This window comes from Rhinatrema bivittatum, chromosome 6, assembly GCF_901001135.1.
Source record: "Rhinatrema bivittatum chromosome 6, aRhiBiv1.1, whole genome shotgun sequence".
Classification (NCBI taxonomy): Eukaryota; Metazoa; Chordata; class Amphibia; order Gymnophiona; family Rhinatrematidae; genus Rhinatrema; species Rhinatrema bivittatum.
The window spans coordinates 35,410,105-35,423,258 of record NC_042620.1 but is presented as its reverse complement, the minus strand read 5'-3'; the positions used below and the strand labels follow the sequence as shown (position 1 = coordinate 35,423,258).

General features: G+C 45.3%; 1 protein-coding gene across 5 annotated transcripts in view; it reads right to left on the bottom strand.

Annotated features, from left to right (window-relative positions):
* The window catches only part of KALRN (kalirin RhoGEF kinase), a 1,195,491-nt gene that overhangs the window by 364,101 nt on the left and 818,236 nt on the right, over positions 1–13,154 (bottom strand). The window lies entirely within an intron of this gene.

Genomic DNA, 13,154 nt, shown 5'->3' with positions numbered 1-13,154 from the left:
ATACTTTTCCCTATATGCTTCACCTTGCACTTACAAACGTTAAATTCCATCTGCCATCTGAATGCCCAGTCTTCCAGACTCTCAAGGTCCTCATGCAATTTATCGCAATCCACTTGTGATTTACAACTCTAAATAATTTTGTGTCATCTTCAAATTTGGTCACCTTACTGGTTATTCCCCTTTCCAGATCATTTATAAATACATGAAAAATCACTGATCACTGAGGCACTCCACTCTTTATCCTTCTCCACTTAGTAAACAGACCATTTAATCCTACTCTCTGTTTCCAATCTTTTAGCCAGTTTGTAATCCACGAAAGGACATCGCCTCCTATCCCATGACTTTTTAGTTTTCTTAGAAGCCTCTCATGAGGGACTTTGTCAAATGCCTTCTGAAAATCCAAATACATGAAATCTACTGGCTCACCTTTGTCCACATGTTTATTAACCCATTTAAAAAAATGTAGCAGATTTGTGAGGCAAGACTTCCCTTGGGTAAATCCATGCTGGCTGTGTTCCATTAAATCATGTCTATCTATATGTTCTGTGAGTTTGTTCCTTAGAATAGTTTCCACAATTTTTCCCGGCATGGAAGTCAGGCTCACCGATCTATAGTTTCCCAGATCAACTCTTGAGCCCTTTTTAAATATTAAGGCTAAATTGGTCACTCGCCAGTCTTCAGGTACAATGGACAAGGTACTAGTATTAGATCTGAAATCTCATTTTTTAGTTCTTTCAGAGCTCTGTGGTGTCTACCACCTGGTCAGGGAGATCTGCTACTCTTCAGTTTGTCAATCTGGCCACCTACATCTTCCAGGTTCACCGGCTCAGTTCATCTGAATCATCACCCTTGCAAACTGTTTCTGGAACGAGTATCTCCCCAGCATCCTTATTAGTAACATATCCTAAAACCTGCCCCTCTTGTTTGTGTTTCTTTTTTAAGGATGCCACAGTGTTCAGGGCAGATAGCTGAGAGATCTGTTTCCTATTTAAAGTGTGACCTTGAAAATATTTACATTCCCTGACCTTGGAGAGCATGTTCTTTGAGGCAAGGATCTTAAAATCGTACTATTAACAACTGTACGCAGATCATGTACTACAAATATTGTTTTTTAATTTAAATTTTATATTTAAATTTCATATTCTATTTTTATATCCAGTATTAAAATACATACTACATAATATCTATGTGTTTCTCAAGTTTTCAGAAATTCAGAACACGCGTTCAGTATCTTGTGGCAGTCTCGTCCAATAAACAATAAAGTAACCTTCACTTCAATACCGTATTTCTTGTAAAAAGACCCACATTGCTCAGAGTCCATATTTTATGCAATGGTATTGCTGCGGCAACTCACGGAACAAATAAGTATCAAATAGCAACATTCATCTTATCAATTTCAAGGTAAAAAATCTTCAGTTTGTAAGACTGCTTCTTTTCATTTGCTGTTTAGATTAGCTGCATTTCATGGGTCTATGCACCCTTTCTGTTTTATTCTTAATATAAAAAACCTTCTCCACTAAACCGAACAGTTTGGAAATCTGTACTTGCAAAACCTGCAATTTTTTTCCCTGTGGAGAGAAACTTGAGTTGAGAGCGCTGTGCCTTTCTGAAATGTTAAGCAAAAATTTGCAGGCTCTTTAAAAAAAACTTGCTGTATAAATATTTTCCTTGCAAACCATTTTAATGTAGCTATCCCAGTCACAGTGGTATTCAGTCCTTCCTCTATTGCTTGTACCTTTAAGCAGAGCTGAGGATCTGTTGCTCCCTATTTTTCACTTTCACTCCATTCTATCCAGTTTTACTTTAGTGGGACTACCAATGCCTTCCGGGACAAAGTTCCCTTCCTGCACCCAGCACACGTCAGCTCCTCTGTATAGTGGTACAGAACAGGATACCCCCCCCTATGGCGGGGCTTCCCAAAGTGTTTGAGATATTCACAAGCAACATGTATGAAATAAATGTGCTTGCAGATTTCTTTCATGCATATTCATCGTGGATATCCCAAGAGAGATTTGGTAAGCCTTTCTAAGTTTCTAAGTATAACTTTCTAAGTTATAATAAGTTCTAACTTTCTAAGTATAACTTTCCAAGTTATAATACCCCTGTTCCATGTCAACCGATGTGATATGCTACATGAATGGCGGTATAGAAAATAAATAAATAAAAGCCCTGCTTCATCGAGCTTCTTTCCAAAGACCTTCCTTTGCTTGCCCACTAGTTGGACACGTCCTATAAGAGCAGTACCACCATAGTTGTAATGGCCCAGTGATATAGTATTGTAAAAGAGAAAAAAAAAAAACAACAAGCAAAGAATAAAAGGAAAAAGCACACATTTGGTGGTGGTGGTGGGGAGAGGAGAGGAAGCTGCAGCTGAAAGTAACTTGCCCTACTAAAAACAAAAAGGTAGCAATGAACCTTTTTTCTCTTTGTCAGCTTTGCTAACGGGCCAACTGTGAAATAATTCAGGGCACGGTGTGAACAGAAGAACTAGCCTCAAGCAGTGTAGATCAAGGGATGATCCATGATCACCCACCAAAGTGGCGTTTCGACATACAAAGAATTTCCAACTCAGAACCTATGGGCCAGATTTTAAGACCTACGCGTGGGCGTAGATTGTGCATGCAACCCGATGTAACTATCAAGCATTGATGATCCTAGCGCGTTTCACTGACCACCTCCGTGTCTTACCAACATTTAGCCATATTTTCATTGCTATCTTTTTGAAGCACTTATAGACTCTCTCCTTTAAAAAGGTATGGGCTACATCCAGCTGAAGCAATTCATTACAGCTATCCTGAAGCTCCCTGAAGAAGGAGTGTAACTCACTCCGAAACCCTGCAGAGTTGGAGGACCAACTTCAGGATTCAGTTAAGTGCACAGTTAATGTTGATTGGTGCACTATCTCGTATTCACTATAGCAAAAAGCAATCTTGGTGCCCACATGCAAGTGAGAGGTGTGGAATGACCGATGACTAATCTGGATTTAGTGCTTAAAGGCTTTATCACATTTGCCAATCGCACCACAATTACCAGGTCTCTATGTCATTATAGGCTTTATCCATATAGCCAGTGACAAGACACATATGATGGTCATCCACTACACCTACTCAATTTACTGTATGAGTTATTAGAAGCAGAATTTATTTATTTTTTGACTGTTTCAAAGTTTCTGCTCCATACAGGGGTATTTCAATTCTTGTTTGGCACTAGAAGTATGGCAGGCAAAGTAGGCAGTAAGCAGCAAGTCCCTGTGGTGGAATTAGGGGCACGGCCAGTAGTACATGTCAGCAAATCCCCTTTGGTGTAATTAGGGGCATAGCAGGTAGGATAGTGCCACTGCCAGGAAGTCCTCTATAGTGGAATTGGGGGCATGGCTGGTAGGCATGTGCCAGCAATTCCCCCATGATGGTATTAGGAGTATAGCAGTTAGACATGACACAGCAAGTCCCCTATGGTGTTACTAGGGTTATGGCAGGTAAGCAGCAAGCAGCAAGTTCCCTGTGGTGGTACTAGGGGTATAGTAGCTGGGCTTCAACACAAGAAAGACTACAGAAGGAATTCACGCATTGCACAGCACATCTCAGACATGTTCAATCTTCAAGATCAGGATCTGCAGAGCAGTGATAGGTTGATTTAGAAAAATGCCTCACTGCAATACGTTGTCTCTTTGATGTGCCCTGCCAAGGTTTAACAAGGCATACATGACTCACTGGGCTGGCTGCCAATAGCTGTACTGTAACAATTTCTAACTTACTGTATTGCACTTGTTCTTCTCCACAGACTATAATGGCCATTGAAATGAATGGGGAAAAACAAATTACACAAATAGGATTTATTTCATTTGGGGGCCCCTCTCAATTTGTTTCAGGGATCCCCGAAAGAAACAAACTAGACCCAGTTTGTTTCGGAATGTCCATTTGTTTTAATCTAAAGCACATCCTTAACTAATACTACTCTTCAGGACCAGCACAACCTGGCTGTCTTTTCAGCATAGGACAAAGAAGCACCATAGATAAAATGCTGCAGCCAAAAAAAAATTGCTCACACTGGGTCTTCTCCAGGACACCTTCCTGCTGTTTAGTCTACAAAAAGGTAATTTTGTGATAATTATAGCTTTTGTTCCTTCAAGGCCCTTCCTACCCCCTCACACATACCTATTTCTAAAGCACTGTCACTGACTGGTAAAATGAAAGCTTTCACATAAATGAATTTCTCTTAATGCACGATCTGATCTCTCATTAGCGAAAGGAAAGAAGGAATAATACTGCTTTAACTGTCCTGTCCTTAGGCATTCATTCTGGGTTCACTCCTTACGGAGCTGTTTTAATGACTCCCTCTGGTGTTACTGCCGGGTGCCCTGCTCTTTCACACAGGCTTCCCCACACATCTATATTGAGGAGCTGATAAATGAGTTAAGTCAAAACCTCTAGCCCTGCAAAATTCACACAGAAGAGAGAGGAGACCGAGAGAGGCATTAAGGAAGCTGGACTGAGTCTTCTTAGGAGCACTGAAGAAACTGCAGACCCTGCAGCATTTTGTCGAGGTGAAAATAGCCTAATCTTGGTCCGGAATCAGGCAGGCGAACCCTCTCACAACCAGGGGGAAGCCGTGCCTCAACCACTGCTACCAAAAGGTGGCCAAAATCAAATAAATGTAAAACAGGCCCAGAAGAGGGCAGGAGATTGTGACTCCCACCAGGCCTCCCCCTTCCCTTCCATCATCTTCCAGCACCCGCACATGTCTGCTGAAGGGCACAATCAGAAGCGATAAAATTACAATTACATCTCTTGAATCATTTTCAACCTTAATTTCCAGTTACAGTAGAATAACATTTTGCACCAGGAATGAGGGACTGCTCTCAATAATCAGTAGTCTGAATTTGGCAGGGAAATAGCAAAACATTCAAATGAGCTGAAAATAGGTCATTATGGAGTTAACTATTTGGCATAGCCAATACTTGGTCCCTCACGGCTGCCTGCCTGTCATTTCCAGGCACTCTTAATGACGGGTTTCATGCAAAGAGAATGCAGACATGCTCTGTGATTGTAATTCTTCAGATCCAGGCACTCGTTCAGTGTCCTGGGGAGGAAAGCCTAGCTATCAGCTCTGGTGGATGCTCTAATGAGACAGCATCCAAAGGAGAGAGGAGAGGACGCATATTCTATTACTACCTTCCAGCTCAGTATGGGTGGACTGAGGCAAAGGGCACACTGTAGTTTGCTCGCATTAATACCAGAGCAGGAACTTCATTGACAAACCCACATAACTTGCCCGCATGCGTAGTTATTTCTCTCCTGTTACCCTTCAGTTACGCCTCCTTTCCCGTCACGACAGTTTTCTCCTAAAGATTATTTGGAAGTTTCATCAGGCATAGCCCTATGTTTTTTATTTTATTATTATTATTATTATTATTATTTTATTATTATTATATTATTATATTATAGTGTATTGCTAATGTTCCTCATGTTCATTGTCTCCGCATGTTCATTGTACCACATGTTTCATTGTATCCGCCCTTCGGCGACAGTTCAGTTTCATGTAAACCGGTGCGAGATGTATCCTATACACGAACATCAGTATATAAAAGTTAAAAATAAATAAAATAAATAAATAAGAAGCATACTAGAAATGTCTGTTAGCTCGGCACTGCCTAGCAATAAGTTTCAAACACAGCACTAATGTGTTGGAGGTCTACACAATTAAAAAAAAGAGGGGAATAGAATTTGAAAATGTTGACAAATAGCCAGGCGGATTTTCAGGATATCCACAATGAACATGCACGACACCAGATGTGCATATGCAGGGTCACCAGTGCACACACACACTTCTACGGCTTATCCTGTGGGCTTACCAGGACTGGCTTGGGAAGCCCAAAACTTGGAAAATGATTGTGTGATAAACTGGCAGACAAGGTCCAGCCCGTGGCTCAGTACTGTGCACTGCCATGCAGAGGGACTCAGGTTCAATTTTGCAGCAGGCCAGGGCTGGGGATGCTGCGGGGGGAGTCACGGTCATAGATGAAAAGAGGGGGTGTGTGGAGGTGGGGAGTCACAGTTGTCGTGTAACAGCGGCACCTAGTGGCCAGATTCAGGGTGCATAATTTCAGGGTACATGGCGTCCATCTGAGGACTGCCTCTGCAGTGACTGGGCGAAAATAAGTAGGAGGTGGGGGTAAACTAAATTCCCGGAGAGCCGCGAACGAAGGCTCGTGGCGTCAGATCTCAGCCCTGGTTCCGAGTGAACTGGAAGCCCAAAGGAGCAGGAGGAAACTGCAGGCTCGAAAACCCCAAACAAAACGGAAAAAAAAAAAAAAGGAAGAAACGGCTGATTTCTGTGCCGTACTGGCCCTTTAAGAAAGCTGGAAGCTCTGGGCAAGTTGCAGATTTACCAGGGAAGGCCACGGCACACTTGGCAGAGGTTTGCTTGTAAATCTGAACGTCCACCACATGCCTGCATTGTCGACAGCTTTAAAAGGACCGCAGGGCAGCGGAGTCACTTCTGGCTTTTACCTTAAATTTTCCAGGAAAGTAAAGGCAGGAAAGCAAGTTCATAGGTGCCGTGGGGAAAAAGAGGGATCAGTCTATCGGCATTGACCTGGGTCAGGTGGGAATCCTACCTGTACGTTTGGTGTTATACACCCAGAGAATATTCATGGACTGGGCTAACGGCAGCCAGGCAGAGGAGCTAGGTGGCATTCCCAGCACAGGTTTCTGCTCCTTGGACCGGGGAGGGCTGCGAATGCTTCGGGGAGAGAGAGTCTCAGGCAGCACTTGGCAGCAGCACCTAGTGGTCAGACCCGAGGGCCTACGTTAAGCTGAACTCCAAGGGAAGCTGCAGTTTATGTCCCTCCCCGGCCAGAGACTGTCGCTGAGGTGGCTGGGCCCAGTTGGGATTAGGATGGCCCGCTGATATAGCTCCCTAAATTACAGGGCAGCCCCCTCGGTAAAAGCCATGCCAAACATCGCCACTGCTTACTGACGACGACCCGCCTCTTCCTTCCCTGGCAGTGATGGACGGACAGCGTCGTGGAGGGGGGGAGGGCACAGTAAGCGCACTCGCTCCCGGTTTCTGCGGCTGCTCCTCCTCCTCCCTCTCCCGTGCTTCCTGATACAAAGGAAGCGCACGCCACGCAGGAAGGGTGGCTGACGTGACGGGGAGAAGCTCGCTCACTTTTGTCTCCGCTCTGCTGGCCTGCTAACTTCTTTGCCCATAGTCCTGCACCCCCCCCAAGATGCCAGGATAGCGGAGGAGCCTGGGAATGGGGCGACTGAGGAGGAATCTGAGAAGGAAGTGGGGGAGATGGGAAGAACAGATGGAGAGGAAGGAGAGGGGGGGAATCCTCGGGTAGAGGAAGTTGAAGAGGACTCTGCTAGGAAGAAGGGAGAGGGACCTGAGGGCATGTGAGGATGAGATGGAGAGGAACCTTAGGGGGAGATGGAAGGGAACGTGAAGGAGGGGGGGGGGGGGGGGGAGGAATAAGAGAAATGAAAGGAAGGCCTGGGGATGGAGGGGAACCTGGAAGGATCAGAGGGGGGATGATGACGATGCGCTCCACCATCTTCTGCACCCCACTTCTGAATACCCTAGATCTACGTAAGAAATTGAATCAAACTTCTTTTTCTCTGGATGGGCATCCTGCCCTTGCTTAGACAGCACTGCCCTGGATAAAAGCAGGACACCTGGCAACCCCCAGATGCGAGAAGAAAATAAAAACATGGGGGGGGGGGATTCTAGGTGACGGGTGAAGGAAAATCCCTGGGGGCCAGAAGCCAAGAGCAGCAGATGGAAACTGCTGAGCCAAGAAGACAAAAATATTCACAATTACAATAATAAAAGAAATGTAATAAATCATAAGCAGCTTTCACAATAATGCACGGATCAGATGAGCACATCACATCACTTTCCTCCATTCTCTATCCAGGGGGCAAATGCTTAGTGCATCTTCCCCTTAACTTGCTGATCAGGAGAATGAAGTTTAACATGAACTCGTGACCCAGGACTTCTGCTGCATCCCAAGCCCAATGCCCTATCAGATCACCCGCTCCCACCCTCCTTGCACTCTAAAAGGAGCCCAGGTCCGATGGAGTCGGCCAGCTGCCCTCCTTCCAGGGCGCCTGCTCTGAGATGGCGCCGGTCCCTGACTTTGCATCTTTCAGCGGCGACGGCAGAGAAAGGATTACAGCACTGCTCTCACAGGCAACGTCACCTGCATCTGATCCTTACTGTCCCCTGGCAAGCTGTGAACACAGCTGCTCGGTAACCAAAGTCAGACCGTGCGCCACCGCAACGCTTTAAGCAGAATTCTAACGAAAATTTTAAAAAGCAACTCTCCCAGGCAAACAGGCTAAGATTTAGAAGGTACACGTAATCGGTGACCTGGGAGCTGTGAAATCCGCTTTTGGTCCTAGTAATTGTGCACCACAAGAGAGAGCTCGACAGGTACCGTTCATCCTTCAAACGCACGAGGAATGGAGAACGAGCGAATAAATAAAACACGACGCAGTTACTGCTCGTTTTCTTATTCCTTGGGTACTGCTCCAACAGCTAATATTGGTCTTGCAGAAATGTGTCAGCCTGTATCCGGTGCCATCTGCGGCCATGAAAAGGTGGTGGGATTTCCTTTTTGGCGCTCACTCTGCTGACACGTTACATCTGGAGAACAGCAGGAACGGCAGCGACCAGCTGCCGACCAAGCGGTACCGTGGCTCACCCAAAGCAAGTGGCTTTCCTGTGTACGTCCGAGGGTGGCCAAAGGACCCGGTTTCCGGAGGGAGATTCAATGATCATCCCTGGATTTGGCCTTTTACTTCCCGGCGCTCTATCCCCAGGAAACCGCTGCGCGCCTAGATTTAGCCGGACAGAAAAAAAGGGGGGCCGGCTCGTGGAGCGCCTAGGATGGGGATTTCAAATCTTGCTAGTTAGCGCCATGTTCAGCCCTGACCGGTTATCCACCTCCGCGGGGCCGCTCAATGGTTGCCCACAAGCCTTGTGTGTGGGTTAGATTCAACTGGATATTCAGCCACAACTTTTAACTGGTTAGCTGTGGCTGAGTACCGGGACAAAACCAACTGGTGAACGTCACTTCTCCGCAGCTCTTGGAATATCTACCCCACGTCTGAATAAAAAAAAAAGTGCCCAGAAAATACCGTGGTGTGGAGAGGCTTGTGTATGCTTCTGCTGAAAATCCAGTGCATTGCGCACCCACTGCAGATTACTTGTCTGCCGTGTTACGGTTTATTCTAATATCCACGACTGTCTTTGCTCCCGGACACGCAAAGGCAATCCCAAACTGAAAGTGGCAAGCACATAAAGCCAATGCCCAGATAAAGGCAGGTAACTGCGCGTACAGAGTTATTCTTTTCTTTATTTAACTTTGCTTATATTTTGCAATTTCCAAAGTGTGTTCATGTGTGGAATACACCGTAAACATTCGTAGTTTAAAACCAGATGCTGTTGCAGTCAGACACAAAGACCTTATTGCTCAAGGATAAAATGTCTCAACACCAATAAAAAACTGTTGTTTTCAAATGCAAATAAGAAAAAAACTCCAAAAAAGTACATTCAAGTGGTATATTATTAAAACTGTGCACATGATGTCGAGACATATTAGTTTTACGTGCTTGGGATTTTCAGTTTGTGAATATTATGGTTTATCCCAGAGGTTCCAAACCTGCAATCCGCCAGACCATAACAGGGAGTCCACAAAGCACGAGCCAAGAAAGAAGCCCGATAGGGCTGCTCCCGTGGCAGCCAAAGAGTGAAGGAGGCCAGACAGAGTGAAGGAGGCCACCGGTGCATCCCATCTCACCGGTGGCAGAAGAAGGAAGGAGGTAACAGGACTGGCTGGCGCACCCCCATCTTGCTGGTGTCAGAACGGTGAAGCAGGAGGCCCAATGAGAGAGGGTATGTATGAGGGAGAGCCTGTGTGAATGACAGAATGGGAGCTTGTTTGTCTGAACGAGAGAAAAAGAGAGCATGTGTGTGTGTGTGTGTATGAGCGAGGGAGCCTGTGCGTGAGAGAACATATATAATTGACAGAGAGGGAGCATTTCTATGAGAGGGAGGGAGTGTGGTGTGAGCATGTGTGCATGAGAGGTAGTATGTGAATGAGACCACTTGTGTATGTAAGAGAGGAACCATATGTGTATGAAAGAGAGGGAGCGTGAGTGAGTGTGAGAGCATGTATGTATATGGGAGGGATTATGTGAGTGTGAGAGAGAGGGATCATGTATGTGTATATGAAAGCATGTGTGTATGAGAGAGAGGAACCATATGTGTGTTTGAGCACAAGTGTGTATGAAAGGGAGCATATAGGTGTGTGAGAGAGAGAGCATGTGTTTACAAGAGAGAGGAAACATGTTTGTATGAGCATTTATGAGAGAAAGAGAGTATATGTGTGTGTGAGTAAGAATGAACGTGTGCATGTATGCATGTATGATAGAAAGGAAAATGTTTGTGTACCCTCCTCCCTAACCCTACTAATCCACAGCAATCTCAGGGTGAATGGAAATCAAAAGTTCCCAAGAATGGATAATGGGGAATTTTTAAATCCTTATTAGTTTTAATAGTTGGCTGTTATTTGATGTGCCTGATGTTTTGAAATATTTTATTGCCATTTGGGAAATTTAAAAATAATATATTTAAGTTTAAAATTATTGGATGTTGTGTATGTCAGTATTTATTTATTTATTTATTTTTAGATTTTTATATACCGGTGTTCCTATATGAAATAAAGATCACATCGGTTTACATTGAAACAGAACATGAAAATTGCCAAAAGGCATTACATAGAACAAGGTTATGAAACTTGGAACAGAGTACATAAGTTCAAAATTTAACAATAACGTTGTAACATTGATGACCAAAAGATAAAGGAAAAAAAAAAAAAAAAAGAAAAAGACTTAAACAATTAAGTTGACAGGTCTTATTGAGCATAAAAATTATAACGTATAAGTGAGAAAGTCTCAAGTGTCCTGCAGCAAGAGATTAGATACCGAAGTAGGTAGTGGTATGGAAAATGGGGGTTTGTGAAGAAGATATGCTCTTGCTGGTTGGAGGGGAAAAAATGATGATCATGGTCCTGGAAAAGCTTGGCTAAAGAGCCAGGTTTTAAGTTTTTTTTGAATGAAGAGTGGCAGAGCTCAAGCCGAATGTCTGGTGGGAGCGCATTCCATTGAATGGGGCCTGCTGTACTGAAATATTCTTTTTATTAGTGTGGTTTTATATTTCTTGACTGAATTTAATGTTTTATGAGGAATGGTGACATTTCTGTTTTTTCACTGTTGCAATGCATACAGAGTCTGGTTTCTTGCGGTTTCCAGTTCAGTTTTTGTCTGCACATTTGTATTTCTACTTTTGGTCTCTCTATTCTGTATTTGGTGAAGATCTGTCTGTGTTCTCCATGTGACTTAGGTGAGATATTCTGCTAGCATGCAGTTTCTATGTAGGGATCTATAGCAGCCTGACTTGTTGTGTTTTCCTAGTAGAAGGTGTATTGGTGTTTTAGGGCCTGATGTAATATTTGCAGTGTTGCCTTTTCTTAGGAAAGGTGGTTACTCTTTGAGTCTGGTAGTTAGGGTGTTATGGTATAGCAGGTTTCCTAATAGATTCTGAGTACATTTTTTTGCACAATGTTCCTGGTAGTGGAGGGAGTTTGGGGACACCAGAACTTGATTATCAATTTTTTATGGTGAGTGGTAAGGGGAAGAGTCCTTGTTCTGCCCTGCACCCTTTGTTGGGGGAGTTTCTGTGAACGCAGAGTATTCTAAAATGTGAGGTGCAGGTTTTATATTGGGATTTGTCCCACTTCTATATAGAAGAAGTTTTGATTGATTGCTCTTGAATCATTTTAGTGGTAGTTTTACTTAGGTGGTTGAAACTGGTCAGGTGTTTCTTTGTTACTTAGAAGGTTCTTCTCTCTAGAGCTGCCACTGACATGCATGTCCAGTACCTTATGATAATGGTGCAAAATGTTTCTAGCAGTGCCTCTTGCTTTATGAGTGGGGTGTCCTGTCTCTGCATATATGGAATTTGGTAACAGGCAGGTGTGGAGTGAGCCATGGGATCCCTGTCAAGATCAAACTAACAGGGTAGTTTCCCTCTCACAGGTGATTTTCTTCAAAATAATTATAATTAAATAAAAATACCATGATTGGGAGGGAGGGGTGAGAGGGGGAACTATGTGCACCAAACCTCTCTCCACATCTCCCTTTTAGTGATGTGAGCCTGTCTCAAACATCCCTCCTTCCCTCTTCCCCCACCAGGGTCTCACTCTCTGTCTGTACTCCACAGTCCATCCCAACCAGTCTCCTCGCTCCACCAGTCCACCCCCGCAAGTCTCTCTCTCTCTCTCTCACCCTCCACCAGTCCAGCTCCGCTAGTCACTCTCTCTCACCCTCCACCAGTCCATCCCAACCAGTCTCCTCGCTCCACCAGTCCACCCCCGCAAGTCTCTCTCTCTCTCTCTCACCCTCCACCAGTCCAGCTCCGCTAGTCACTCTCTCTCACCCTCCACCAGTCCAGCCCCGCAAGTCTCTCTCTCTCTCTCTCTCACCCTCCACCAGTCCACCCCCGCAAGTCTCTCTCTCTCTCTCTCTCAACCCTCCACCAGTCCAGCTCCGCCAGTCACTCTCACTCACCCTCCACCAGTCCATCCCCGCAAGTCTCTCTCACTCACCCTCCACCAGTCCAGCCCCGCTAGTCACTCTCTCTCACCCTCCACCAGTCCAGCCCCGCAAGTCTCTCTCTCTCTCACCCTCCACCAGTCCACCCCCGCAAGTCTCTCTCTCTCTCTCTCTCACCCTCCACCAGTCCAGCCCTGCTAGTCACTCTCTCTCACCCTCCACCAGTCCAGCCCCGCAAGTCTCTCTCTCTCTCTCTCTCACTCACCCTCCACCAGTCCAGCCCCGCTAGTCACTCTCTCTCTCACCCTCTACCAGTCCACCCCCGCAAGTCTCTCTCTCTCTCTCACCTCCACAAGTCCCAGCCCCGCTAGTCACTCTCTCTCTCACCCTCCACCAGTCCACCCCCGCAAGTCTCTCTCTCTCTCTCTCACCCTCCACCAGTCCAGCCCCGTTAGTCACTCTCTCTCTCACTCTCACCCTCCACCAGTCCAGCCCCGCTAGTCACTCTCTCTCACCCTCCACCAGTCCAGC